Raw genomic sequence first — 13,353 nt, 5'->3', positions numbered from 1 at the left:
CAAATGGTGCAGTCGGAGAAAATGGCTATCAAAACTAATATACGATGTTAGAAATAAAAGCAGTTGGCCGGGCGCGGTGGCTCAAGTCTGTAATCCCAGCACTTTGGGAGGCCGAGACGGGCGGATCACGAGGTCAGGAGATCGAGACCATCCTGGCTAACACAGTGAAACCCCGTCTCTACTAAAAAATACAAAAAACTAGCCGGGCGAGGTGGCGGGCGCCTGTAGTCCCAGCTACTCTGGAGGCTGAGGCAGGAGAATGGCGTGAACCCGGGAGGCGGAGCTTGCAGTGAGCCGAGATCCGGCCACTGCACTCCAGCCTGGGCGACAGAGCAAGACTCCGCCTCAAAAAAAAAAAAAAAAAAAAAAAAGAAAGAAATAAAAGCAGTTGTTCCCTTTACCTTGGGAATATGTAGTGACTGGAACGGAATATGCAGGTGCTTTCGGGTGCAGGTAATATTTTGTTTTTCAACATGGCTGCTACTTGCAGAGATGTGTTATATTTCTAAATAATCCTTGAATCTATACATGTAAGATATTGGCATGTTTTTTAATGTAAATTCTTCTTCAGTTAAAAAGTTTAAACAAAAAATTAAAAACTTGCAAGTAATACAGACATTATTGAAATGAAAAAAAAAATCGGGGGAAAAAAAGGCTTTTCAATACTTTAAGGAGGCCCCCAAAATGAGTTGACTTTACATAAATGGAGACACAGAGAAAGGGAGACTTTACATAAATGGAGACACAATGGGAAAGAACAAGGTGACCACAGAGGAAAGCCAAAGAACAAATGCCAGGATCAATAAAGACCCAGGGTAAGTTTGTTAGGAGATCTGGCCAACTTGGGACTCTCTAGCCCAGAGCCTGCAAAAATCTTCACCTGGGTTTCACTTGGCAGCCAAAGCCCAAAATCTCAATTATAGTTGACTTTTAATTTTGCTTGTTGTCTTATTCTCTTATATACCCATCCCCTAGAACAGTGGTTCTCAAACTTGAGTATGCCTCAGAATCACCAGGAGGGCTTGTCAAGACATAGATTCTTGGGCTCTGCACAGAGTTTCTTATTTAGTAGGCCTGTGGTGGTGGTCTGAGAATTTCCTTTTCTAACAGATTTCCAAGGTGGTGTTGATGCTGTGTATCTAGAAAACTTTCAGAGCCATTGCCTAGAAGAATATTTTTTTCCCTTTCTTCCTTGATCTAGCTCAACCTTACTTTTATGACTCAAAAGAAAATCAATACATTTCCAGATGATGGGAACTTAAAGATTGGTTAATCTCATCCCTGTCAAGTCTTGATCACCTAGCTTACAATGACACAGTTCCTTTCTCCTGTTTTCTGTTTATTTAATTTTTATTAATGCCTCAAGACCTATTTCCAATTGCTTAAGGCTTCCACCATTGGAGCAGACTTTAGTGATTCCTCCCTCTGAATGTCTGCAGCACATATCATAGATGCACAGACAACACTGAAGACACGGCCTTTGTAGAATTTGTCTGCATATCCTTCCTGTCACCAATTATGTTGTCTATATACCAATCACACAAACACTCCCCAACACACACACACACACACACACATGCACTTGCAGACACAAGTTTTTCTTGATCTTTACTTGTGTTTCTATTGGGTGCCAGTCACATGGTTAGTCACATAGCTTATGACACTTTAATTTTTTGCAATAGCTTTTAATAACACTTTAGCTTTACATTTTCCCCAGTGCTGGGCAGACTGACTTTTTTCTAGTAGGTGTTAGCTACGAGAGGGTAGAGGCTATTTTGTGTTTACATTGCATCCCCAAAACCTAGCAGAGTGTCTGGCACACGTTTTATGCTTGAGAGATATTTATAGAATGAATAATGCAGTCGATTTTTGCCACAGAAGTGTTGAATATAAAATATACCTCTAAACTTAAAACTAGTAGGTGATATTGGAGTTCAGTGCTAATTTAAACAAGAATTTAAATTGCTTTTCTATTCAAGTCAAATCGTATAATGCCATTGAGAGTACAACTACAGCTCAGCCAAGCATCATTATTTCATTATTTCAATTTTCCAAAATGCAACTACCACTTTAATGTTAAGGACCAGATTTAATCCTTATGTAAGCTTCTGGTTTCAGTCATACAATTCTCCTACCATCCATCCTCCCCCAGTCATTTCATCCTTTAGAATTATATTTTTGAGTGCTTTACAGGAGAAAAAAAGTCAAAAGTAACTCTTGCGTTGGTGCATAAATGCTTCACTTTTATGGATGAGGCAGCAGCTTGTTGACAGTATGAAAATAGAACTAGTAAGAGCAGAGCTTCCAGATGCCACATATGATAACTTAATACATGAAGCAACTAGGTGGATGTTATTTTAGATTATGTTCTGCTATTCTTTGTTTTCTCTTTTCATTATCTGTAACACCTACTCCATGTTTCAATGCTAATATAAGATTCAGTAGGCTAACTATCAAGCAACTATAAGATATCAGCATTAATTCATTTGATTCACAACTATTTATTGAATGTCTAATATGTACCAGGCACCATTCCATGTGTTGGAGATACAGTATTGAAAAAGATACACAAAATCCTCTCATTGTGAAACTTATATTCTAGCAAAGGAATATACAAACAATTGAATACAACTACACATAAATACATACATAACTAAATAACTTCAGGTGATGACATATGTTATAAGGAAAAAAGGATCAGTGACAGAGAAGGTTGAGATGAACTACTCTAGGTTATGTGGACAAATATAGCCTCTCTGTAAAGGTATAATAACATTTTATCTGAGAAGTAAGTGTTGAGAAAACTCCACCATGTGAAATGTATGCAAAGGAAAAGAGCAAACGTGAAATCACCCATGAAGACATCACGAGAGATTACAGGGTGTTTTACTCTAACGTTACTGTTGAATTTCTAAAAACTTTGCTTTATCACAAATAAAGATAAAAAATAATTACTTAATGGAGAAAGAAGTGAGGGCCTAAAACATTTTAGACCCATAGCAACTGAGTTCTTTTTCAATAGAATTCCAATAATTAAGGTGTTTCTTAAACACTCATTAGGGATGGCATTCAAAATAATTAATAGCCAATCAGAATGGACACTGGCAGGGATGCTGCCTAGAAGTTAGCTTTAGTTGTATTGCTATAAACATAACATCAATAAGTAAATATAGCACTATCTGGAAATAGCTCTCTGTAAACGAATAACAGCCTTTTGCATTCTATCAGAATCAGAGTTACTACCACCAGCCCCATAATTTTAATAGCTCTTTGTTACACGTATTGTTCACTGCCATAAAACATAAAAGCATCTAACAGAAAAACACAAATTAAAGGTTGCCCCATTTCCTATACACAGTACTAGGTCCCCAACTCAATCATAGCTCCAGATGGAAATCTCAATACTAGTTTGGATATTGCAAATTGTATTTTCTAAGTAATCAGTTACATTGTCACCATTTGCTATGGTGTGAATATCTTCCCCAAATGCATGTGTTGGAAACGAAATTCCCAGTGCAGCAGTGTTGGGAGGTGAGGTCAAGTAACAGGTGACTGGGTCACGAGCACAGAGCTTATGAATGGATCAATGCCATTATTGAAAGAGTGAGTTTTTATTATCATAGAGTGAATTACTATAAAAGGCAATGTGTCCCTCATGCTTTCTCTCTGTCTTCTGTCCTTCTGCCATGAGATGACACTCACCAGATACCAGCAACATGTTCTTAAAATTCCCAGCCTCAAGAAACTTGAGCCAAATAAACCTCTTTATGAATTACCCCGTTTTTGGTATTCTTTTATAGAAACTGAAATGAACTAAGACACTGTATTAGTCAGTTTTCATGCTGCTATAAAGAAATACCTGAGACTAGTTAATTTATTTTAAAAAAAAAAGTTTTAATTGACTCACAGTTACACATGGCTGGGGAGGCCTCAGGAGACTTACGATCATGATGGAAGGCAAAGGGAAAGCAGGCACTTCGTACACAAGGCTGCAGGAGATTCAGAGAGAGAGAGAGAGAGAGAAGGAGCAAAAAGGAGGAACTGCCAAATATCTCTTGTCCTCACGTTTTAAAAGCAATTATGCCTTCCAACAGTTCCCCAAAGTCTTAACTCACTCTAGCATTAACTCAAAAGTCCAAGTCTTCCAACAGTCCCCCAAAGTCTTAACTCATTCCAGCATTAATTCAAAAGTCCAGGTCTTCCAACAGTCCCCCAAAGTCTTAACTCATTCCAACATTAACTCAAAAGTCCAAGTCCAAAGTCTCATCTGAGACAAAGTAAGTCCCTTCTGCCTATGAGCCTGTAAAATCAAAAACAAGTTAGTTACGTTCCAAGATACGATGGAGGGTACAGGCATCAGATAAGTTCTCCCATTTCAAATGGGAGAAATTTGCCAAAACAAAGAAGATACAGGCCCCATACATACAAGGCCAAAATCCAGCCAGGCACTCATTAAATCTTAATGCTCCAAAATAATCTTCTTTGACTCCATATCTCACATCCAGGGCATACTGATACAAAGGGTGGCCTCCCAAGGCCTTGGGCACCTTTGCCCTATGACTTTGCAGGGTTCAGTTTCCACAGCTGCTCTCTTGGCCTGGTGTTGAGTGCCTGCAGCTTTTCTAGATGCATAGTCCAACCTTACATTTCCCTTCTGCACTGCCCTAGCAGAGCGGGTTCTACCACTACAGCAGACTTCTTCCTGGACATCTAAGAGGAGTTTCCATACTTCCTCTGAAATCTAGGCAGAGGTTCCAAAAGCTCAACTCTTCTTTTCTGTGCACCTACAATCCCAACATCATGTGGAAGCCACCAATGCTTGAGGCTTTCACCCTCAGAAGCAACAGCTCAAGCTGTACCTTAGTCCCTTTTAGCCATGTCTGGAGCTGCAGAGGCTGGGACAGAGACTGTCCTGAGGCTGCACAGAACAGGGATGCCTTGGGCCCGACCCATGAAACCAGTTTCCCTTTCAGGCCTCCTGCCCTATGATGGGAAGCTCTGCTTTGAAGATCTCTAACATGTCCTGGAGAAATTTTCCCCATTGTCTTGGCTATTAACATTCAACTTCCCATTTCTTCTGCAAATTTCCACAGCTGGCTTGAATTTCTCCCCAGAAAATGAAATTTTCTTTTCTGTTTTAAGGTCAGGTTGCAAATTTTTCAAACTTTTTCACTCTGCTTCCCTTTTAAACATAAGTTTCAATTTCAGATCATCTCTCTCAAATTCAAAGTTCTACAGATCTCTAGGGCAGGGGCAAAATGCTGCCAGCCTCTCTGCTAAAGAATAGCAAGAGTGACCTTTGCTCCAGTTCCCAATAAGTTCCTAATCTTCATCTGACACCACCTCAAAGATCCCAGTCATTGTCCATATCACTATCAGCATTTTGGTTAAAACAATTCAACAAGTCTCTAGGAAGTTCCAAACTTTTCCACATTTTCCTATCTTCTTCTGAGCCCTTGAAATTGTTCCAACCTCTGCCCAGTTACCCAGTTCCAAAGTCACTTCCACATTTTCAGGTTATCTTCTTAGCAGCACCCCACTCTCTGCTGGGGTGCCAGTTTCCTGTACTACTCTGTTCTAACACTGCTATAAAGAAATACCTGAGACTGGGTAATTTTTCAGGGAAAGGGGTTTAATTGACTTACAGTTCTGAATGGCTGGGGAGGCCTCAGGAAACTTACAGCTATGGCAGACAAAGAAAGGGAAGCAGGCAGTTCCTTTACAAAGTGGCAGGAGAGAGAGAGAGAACAAAAGAAGAACTTCCAAACACTTATAAAACCATTAGATCTTGTGAGTACTCAATCACTATTATGAGAATTACCTCCCACCAAGTCCTTCCTTTGACATTTGGGGATTACAATTTCAGAGGAGATTTGGGTGGAGACACAAAGCCAAACCATATCAGAGACCCACCATTATTGCCAATTTTGTTATCATATCTCATTATTTATTCATTTTACAGATGTTTATTGAATCCCTACTGGTGGTCGGCTCTGTTCTGGGAACCAGGGTTGCAATAGGGAACACAACATACTGAATGCCCTGTCCTTATAAAGCCTGTATGGAAACAAGAAAGAACAACAGTGAACAAGATACACAGGTGAAATTCAAAGCATTTTCTGTCATGATAAGAAAAATAAGTAAATAAGAGAATGGGAGTATGAAATGTTGGTGGGAGATTAAAATTTTAGATAGAATGGTCTTAAGAAAAGGGTGAATTTGCAATCAAGACCCTCAAGGAGATGAAGAATCTAGTTGCATATATGTTTGTAGAGGGAGCTTTCCAAGCAGAAAAAAAAAAAGAAAGAAAAAAAAAATGACAAGTGTTTCACTGAGGTAGGAGTGAGACAAGCATATCAGCTTATAAAGGACGCCAGTGAAGACCAAGCTAAGTACACAGGGATGAGGCCAGTGAGAGACAACTCGATGCAAAAGAGGAACAAATCATCCATGCCTTGGAGGACATAACAAATCCTTTAGCTTTTGCTCTGAGTAAAACAGGGAGCCACTGAAAGTTCTGGCTTTAACAGTGTTATAACAGCATTATAACCTTATAGAAACATTGCCTTGTAACAGGATGACTATGGATATAACTTTGTGCATTTTGTAATCATTAGTGTATTTCTATCTCCACTTCCTTTCCTTTGAAAGAATCTTTGTCATCATAAAGAAATTTATATATCTTCTTGAATCTTTCTACACTCCCAAAATATAATCCTTGGGGTAGCTGTGGTTTCCAAGTCTGTACTTTAAAAGATATCATTTGAATAAAGAATCTCATACATCCAATCCCATTTCCTTCTTGATTGAAGCATTTCTTATTCACCAGGCGTTATGCCAACTATTTAAGGAAACACTTGATCCAGGCAAGAATTCTCAGTAACACACAAATTCTAACTAAAAATTCTAAATGCCTAGTCTTTTAAGATTCCTTTCAAGATACAGATTTTAGAGAGAGATAAAAATTCTAAAAATCGAAAAAGGTACCCTTCAAATATCACAAACATTGGTGAATTTTTTTCTGGAGTCAGTGTAAATGAGATCTGTCTGCGAGAGGCATGAAGGATGGATTTGCTCTTCCTACAGGTTGGTCTCCTTGGAAGTAACCTGAAAAGACCTAGCCAAGGAGCAACCCTATAAAAATAGAACAGAAACAATATGAGACATGGAAGGAAACTTAACTGAAATAAACAATAACAACAACAATAATAATAATTCTATGGAGAAAATAGGAATTTTGATTTACTAAAAAAACTAGTTAGATATGTCCTGAAATTTCCAAGATAAAGAAAAAGAATTCAAAATACAGTCAGTCAGGAAAAGCTCCTTCTTTTTGAGACGGAGTCTTGCTCTGTCACCGGGTTGGAGCACACTGGCACAATCTCGGCTCACTGCAACCTCTACCTCCTGGGTTCAAGTGATTCTCCTGCCTCAGCCTCCCGAGTAGCTGGGATTACAGGTGTCTGCCACCACTCCTGGCTAATTTTTTGTATTTGGTAGAGACAGGGTTTCACCGAGTTGGCCAGGATGACCTCGATCTCCTGACTTCATGATCTGCCATGCTTGGCCTCCCAAAGTGCTGGGATTACAGGCATGAGCCACTGCACCTAGCCGAAGAGCTCCTTTTATGCAGTTAAAAGTAGAGAGTGGTTTTTATATTTCTTTTCAATTCTAAACAATAGGAGAAGTTAGCATAGAGTATAGTGAGAAAAGTAGCCATTGAATTTGTCCTTCCTATGTGAGATGAGTGAATATTTCAGACAAGTAAAAGTTCAGAAAGTAGGCCATTCTTGTAGCATTCTGGCAAGTGGGGCAGGGGAGACATGAGATTTAAGTAACTTTACCTTAATAAGAGATTAATAAAACAGCTTCTATGCAAGTGTTGGTATAGAATAACTGCTGGAATGTAACGAAACCAGATAAACATAGAATTTAGATAAAATACAGTTATAAAACTTAATTCAGTATTAAGTCTGTGTCATGTCTAAAAGACATTTCTATGTCTAATGTGAAAAACACCCTTATCTCTGCTTTCAAACCTCACATAACCCAAATACCTATACCTAACAAATGAGGCACAATCATAAAAGTACAGAAAACTCTCACTTTTGAGTTTAGGTTGATAGTAAATAAAGCCCTAGCAAATCAAATTCAGCATATTATTGAAGTAACACATTGCAAACAAGCAGTATTCATTACAAGAATGCAAGAATCATTTAATGTTTACAAAATCTAATAAAAGTCTAACTTGATTAGATCAAAAGTAAAAAGAGAATAATTTTATCCTTTCAAGAGATCCTACAGTGTTTAGTAGAATTCAGAATCTAGGCCTGATCAAATGTATACAAATAAATAATAGAGCTAACGTTCTCAACATAATAAAAAATAGTTGTGTCAAGCTACCAATCAGCACTATTCTCAATGGCTCAATAACGTGGAGTCAAGAGATATTGACTAAGCTTTGCCTAGAATCTGAGTACATAAGACAGAGTCAAAGAAGATGGGCTCTGTCTTTCATGGAGTTTACATGAACTGGAAGGTGCGTTTTGAATAAATACCCAATATGAAGTAAGGAACCTAGTTGTGTGTTTATGTGTAGGGAGAACATTTCAGACATAAGTTGAGAGCAGCGAGGTAGAACCAACAACTGAATGAAACACCAGTCATTATGAATTAAGTCAGAGGCAAGGCTTCTATCACTTCTACCACTTTCTATCACTACTATTGGTCAGTGCCCTGAAAATTTTAGTAATGGCAATTGAAGGAGAAGGACAAGGAAGAGGAGGAGAAGGAGGAGAAGAAATATAGTAATAAAAATTTTAAAATGGAAGAAAATTATAATGACTTGCAAATTATATCATTAGACCAAAAAGAAAGCTATCAAAATTTGTTTGAGTGTTTGAGTAGATAGGGAGTTTTAAATAAACATTTCAAAAAATTAATGTACTTTGTGAACCAGCCATTCAAAAAAAAAAAAAAAACACTACAAAGCTTAATGGAAAATAAATACCTTTTTGAATGCTAACTACATTACAAAATACTTAGGAATGAACTTAGAAAGTTTAGCAAACCACTAGGAGAAAATCTATGGAACATTATTAAGGGACATAGAAATAACCTTAATAGACAAAAATGAATAAATAAATAATTCCCTGAAGAAACTATATAAGGGTATATAAGAATTCAGAACACTAGGATATTTCAAACTTGGGATTTAGATGTTACAAAAACTGGTGGAGGAAGAGAAATTCATAAGGTGATAGAAAAAATAATAAAAAATAAAAATAACTGATTTTTAAAGCATACACAGACCTCAAGAGCATGTAGAAACAGTTTCTGATCCCTGAAATCACTTCTTTTCTAAGGCAATAAGAGAAAAATAATGCCACAAATTCGCTTTGTAATCTTTTCTGTAATAATAGGATTTCGCAAAAGTATTTGCAGTTTGTGCCATTGAAAGTAATGGCAAAAACGCAGTTACTTTAGCACCAACCTATAGGTTTTACTCTGCATATTGAAAACAAATCTTTACTGTGGGAATCTTAGTTCCCTGGGTTTCTATTGGGAAATAATGTGGGACAGGTGAAAGATCATGTGTTTTTATGTTTCAAAACTTGGAATCAAATTTCAAAAATAAGTTGGTATATATATTATCTTGGGAAAATTAACATTTCATGTCTTCAATGTCCTCATCAGGATAATTATGCTAATTATACCTAATTTCAAGTATATAAAACATGAAGTTCATTTACAAATTAGAAAATTCAGCCAGTTCCTTGCAATTTCTAATCGAAATGTTACTGTCTCCACTTTGTTTAAGTGCTTTAGTCATTCCTATATGTGTCTATGCCAGTTATTCTTAGTTGATACTCAGTACTATCTCTGCCCTTTAAGTTAGGCTTGGCATTATGGGAGCTAAAAGCCTTGAAACTATTTAGCAAATTCTTTTGCCAGCAGAGTTATATTTAAACGGCATCAATGAGAAACATCCAGTGATATTTTGAAGATGGAAAAGGAGGGACTGTTTCCCCCTGTGGCAATACATAGACATGCAGGCAGTGGCTCACATGAGGTTTGACTTTACTTCCAGTTAAGGCACCTTAGGTATCACAGTGGGCTGAAAATGCGTGTAAGCAGCTCCTGTGGTTCTAAAAATTCCTATTTCCTTAGAAATAGAAGCAATTTTCCTTGACCTTTACAAAACCAAATAAATATTGTTTGAGTAAGGTATTAGCAGTATCATGTCGCTTCTTTTAAAACCCTATTCTCAATTGTAATTGTTCAAAAATAATTTTAAACTATTACTTTTTAAAATATATTAACCTAGATTAGTCTATGATATTTAACTTCTCTGCATTCGATGATGACAATTCTATGCTTTGAACTTGCTCCTCTCTTAATATCCCTCAGGCTATGACTCTGAACTTCTTCAGCTTTGCTGGTTATAATTTCCTCATTACCTCTCCTGTTTTTTTTTAATCCTCTTTTTTAAAGGTATCATACACATTTCAGTTTTCTCAGCCTCCTACCAAAGAGGAGCTATACTCAACTTGAATTGCTGCCAAGTTTAGTGAAGTCTCCCAACTCGATGATTTTAAGCAATTAAAGAGAGAGATGTAAATATCCACATCTGCCAATCAATTGATTTTTTTTTAATGTTCTGGTATATTTTGCAGATTTGATGGGTGAAGTTTTTCTCTCCCCACAGACTGCAGCTGTGAATTTGCAACTTTTGAATTTCTGTTCATTTGCCATTTGAAAAAAATTGTTTGGAAAAATTAAAACTTTTTATGCTGAAAAAAAAAATCAGTCAGCATTCTTTATAAGTACCATATAAGGCAAGCATATGGCAGGAGAAAGACCAGTGATCTGGTTGATATGAACCGATTCCAAAGGGCTTTAAACCATATTCCATACAACTATTTCCTCACTCTGACACCTGCATGGGTGGAATTGGCCATAAAATTGGAAGTACCCAAAAGCAATGAAATTCTAATGTCTTAGGAAAAGCCCCTTTATGCATCATATTTTTGCACGTTCAATTGTATACTGCAAATTTACATACATGTCTATACTTGAGTACTTCTACTTATTACTATTTTGCAAACAAGTGTATTTTATTTTTGTGACCTAAAAAACCAAACTTCTGTAGACTCTTACTTGGATCTGGTTATTTACAAATTTTTCTCATGTGAAGCATTGTTTCATTAAACATGTTTTTGTTCAGCACATGCAATGTGATGGTGTCTAGAACAAGATGCAATCCCTGACTCAAATTGCTGATATTTCATGTTGTAATTCACCTGTCTCACAAGTGCTATATTTATTCACCTTTATGTGGTTTACCATCACCATTTTCTACCTTCAAAGAACGTATTTTGGGGTCACTGTAATAGAATCTCAAGATGGAGACAGGAGCTAAAGCATCTATGTTAGGAGTGCCTTAACATTCTTCAGGTGGAAATGAAAACTAAAGAGAAGTGGTCCAAGGGAAGATGGGGAAAAAAACAGGTTAGTCACAAACCTAATAGTTTAGGTTATTCAAATATTGTTGGACAGCTGAAAAATAACAGCTACAAAAGAGGTTTTAAGCTGTAAAACACATCAAAAATCACCGATAAGATCCAATCTACTAGCAGAAAATAATGCAACAAATTCTGTGTCCAATTCTAAAAAGCAGCTCCTGTTTTTTCTTTCCATAAAATCATAATATCCTGTTGCAGAAAATGTTCCAATAGGGAAAGATAAGATTAGAAGATGAAACAAGCTAGTTAACATCCTTTTCGCACCTTTGTGATGGTTAATATTGAATGTCAACTGGATTGGATTGAAAGATGCAAGTATTATTCCTGGGTCTGTCTGTGAGGATGTTGCCAAAGGAGATTAACATTTGTGTCAGTGGATTGGGAGAGGCAGCCCCACCTGCAATCTTGGTGTGCACAATCTAACCAGCTGCCAGTGCAGCTAGAATAAAAGCAGACAGAAGAACATGGAAGGAATAGACTGGTTAAGTCTTCTGGCCTCCATCTTTCTCCTGTGCTGGATGCTTCCTGCCTTGAAACATCAAACTCCAAGTTCTTCAGCTTTTGGGTTCTTGGACCTAATACACCAGTGGTTTGCCAGGGGCTCTCGGGCCTTCAGTTACGGTCTGAAGGCTGCACTTTCAGCATCCCTACTTTTGAAGTTTTAGGACTCAGACGGGCTTCCTTGCTCCTCAGTTTGCAGACGGCCTATTGTGAGACTTCACTTTGTGACTGTGTAAATCAATACTCCTTAATAAATTCCCCTTCATATATACATCTATCTTATTAGTCCTGTCCCTCTAGAGAACTCTGACTAATACAACCTTCTTACTATGTATGAGAGAGAGAAGATGCTGAGGGACTGGCTACAGATGCACCCTCATTTGCCTGTATCTAAGGTTATCACACAAACTGTAGGAATGAGGTGTCTATTGTGATATAGTTTGGATCTGTATTCCCACCCAAATCTCATGTTGAAATGTAATTCCCAGTGCTGGAGGTGGGGCCTGGTGGGAGGTGATTAGATCATGGGGGTATGGTTTAGCACCATCCCCCTAGTGCTGTTCTCATGATAGAGTTCTCAGGAAATCTAGTTGTTTAAAAGTGTGTGGCACCTCCAACCTCCTCTCTCTTTCTTCCTCCTGCTCTGGCCATAGCCTGCTTCCCCTTCACCTTCCATCATGACGGTAAGTTTCCTGAGACCTCACCAGAAGCCAAGCAGATGCCAGCATCATGCTTCCTGTACAGCCTGCAGAACCGTGAGTCAATTACACCTCTTTTCTTTCTAAATTGCCCAGCCTCGGGTATTTCTGTATAACAATGCAAGAACAAGCAGTACACATAACTAGAAAATGCCTTTACACATGGAAAGAAATTGCCTGTAGGTAGAGAATCAAGGGACTCAAGGAAAGAGATAAGAAGCTTTATCAGCAGAATAACCACACAATCAGCAATCCTGATGGAGAAACTGACAATAATCGGGTAAATATTTCCATGAAGCTGAAGAAGAGGACAGAATAATGAATCTCAGGAGGGAAAACGAGGGCTGCCCTGTAATACTGCCAGAGTAGAAGGAACAACAGAGGGCACAGAAGCAGCTATTAAGTTTGATGACTGCAGAGGGAGAAAGCAATGGGCTTGGAAGTTTGGACACAGAGCTAGACCCCTGTTCCACAGGAGGAATAAATTCTTTCCAACACAGGATTGCTTGTTTCATTTGTTTTTGTAGCCTGCAAATAAAACATTCCATATGTTTCTGATAGTGAGTGAAATGGAGGGGAAAATAAAACATCCTACTTTAAAAGTGGGATCCAAATGTTCTCAAATGTCT

The 13,353-nt window shown here is 37.9% G+C and overlaps 1 long non-coding RNA gene across 1 annotated transcript; it reads left to right on the top strand.

Annotated features, from left to right (window-relative positions):
- Window positions 1–358: 358 nt before the first annotated feature.
- Window positions 359–12,708, top strand: LOC108586939. Its single transcript, XR_001904986.2, has 3 exons — window positions 359–453; window positions 5,963–6,100; window positions 12,680–12,708. It is a non-coding gene; the product is annotated as an uncharacterized LOC108586939 (long non-coding RNA).
- The last annotated feature ends 645 nt before the right edge of the window (window positions 12,709–13,353 follow it).

This window comes from Papio anubis, chromosome 7 (assembly GCF_008728515.1).
Source record: "Papio anubis isolate 15944 chromosome 7, Panubis1.0, whole genome shotgun sequence".
NCBI lineage: Eukaryota > Metazoa > Chordata > Mammalia > Primates > Cercopithecidae > Papio > Papio anubis.
Note: the sequence above shows the minus strand (reverse complement) of the source record. Positions and strands in the feature narration are given on the sequence as shown.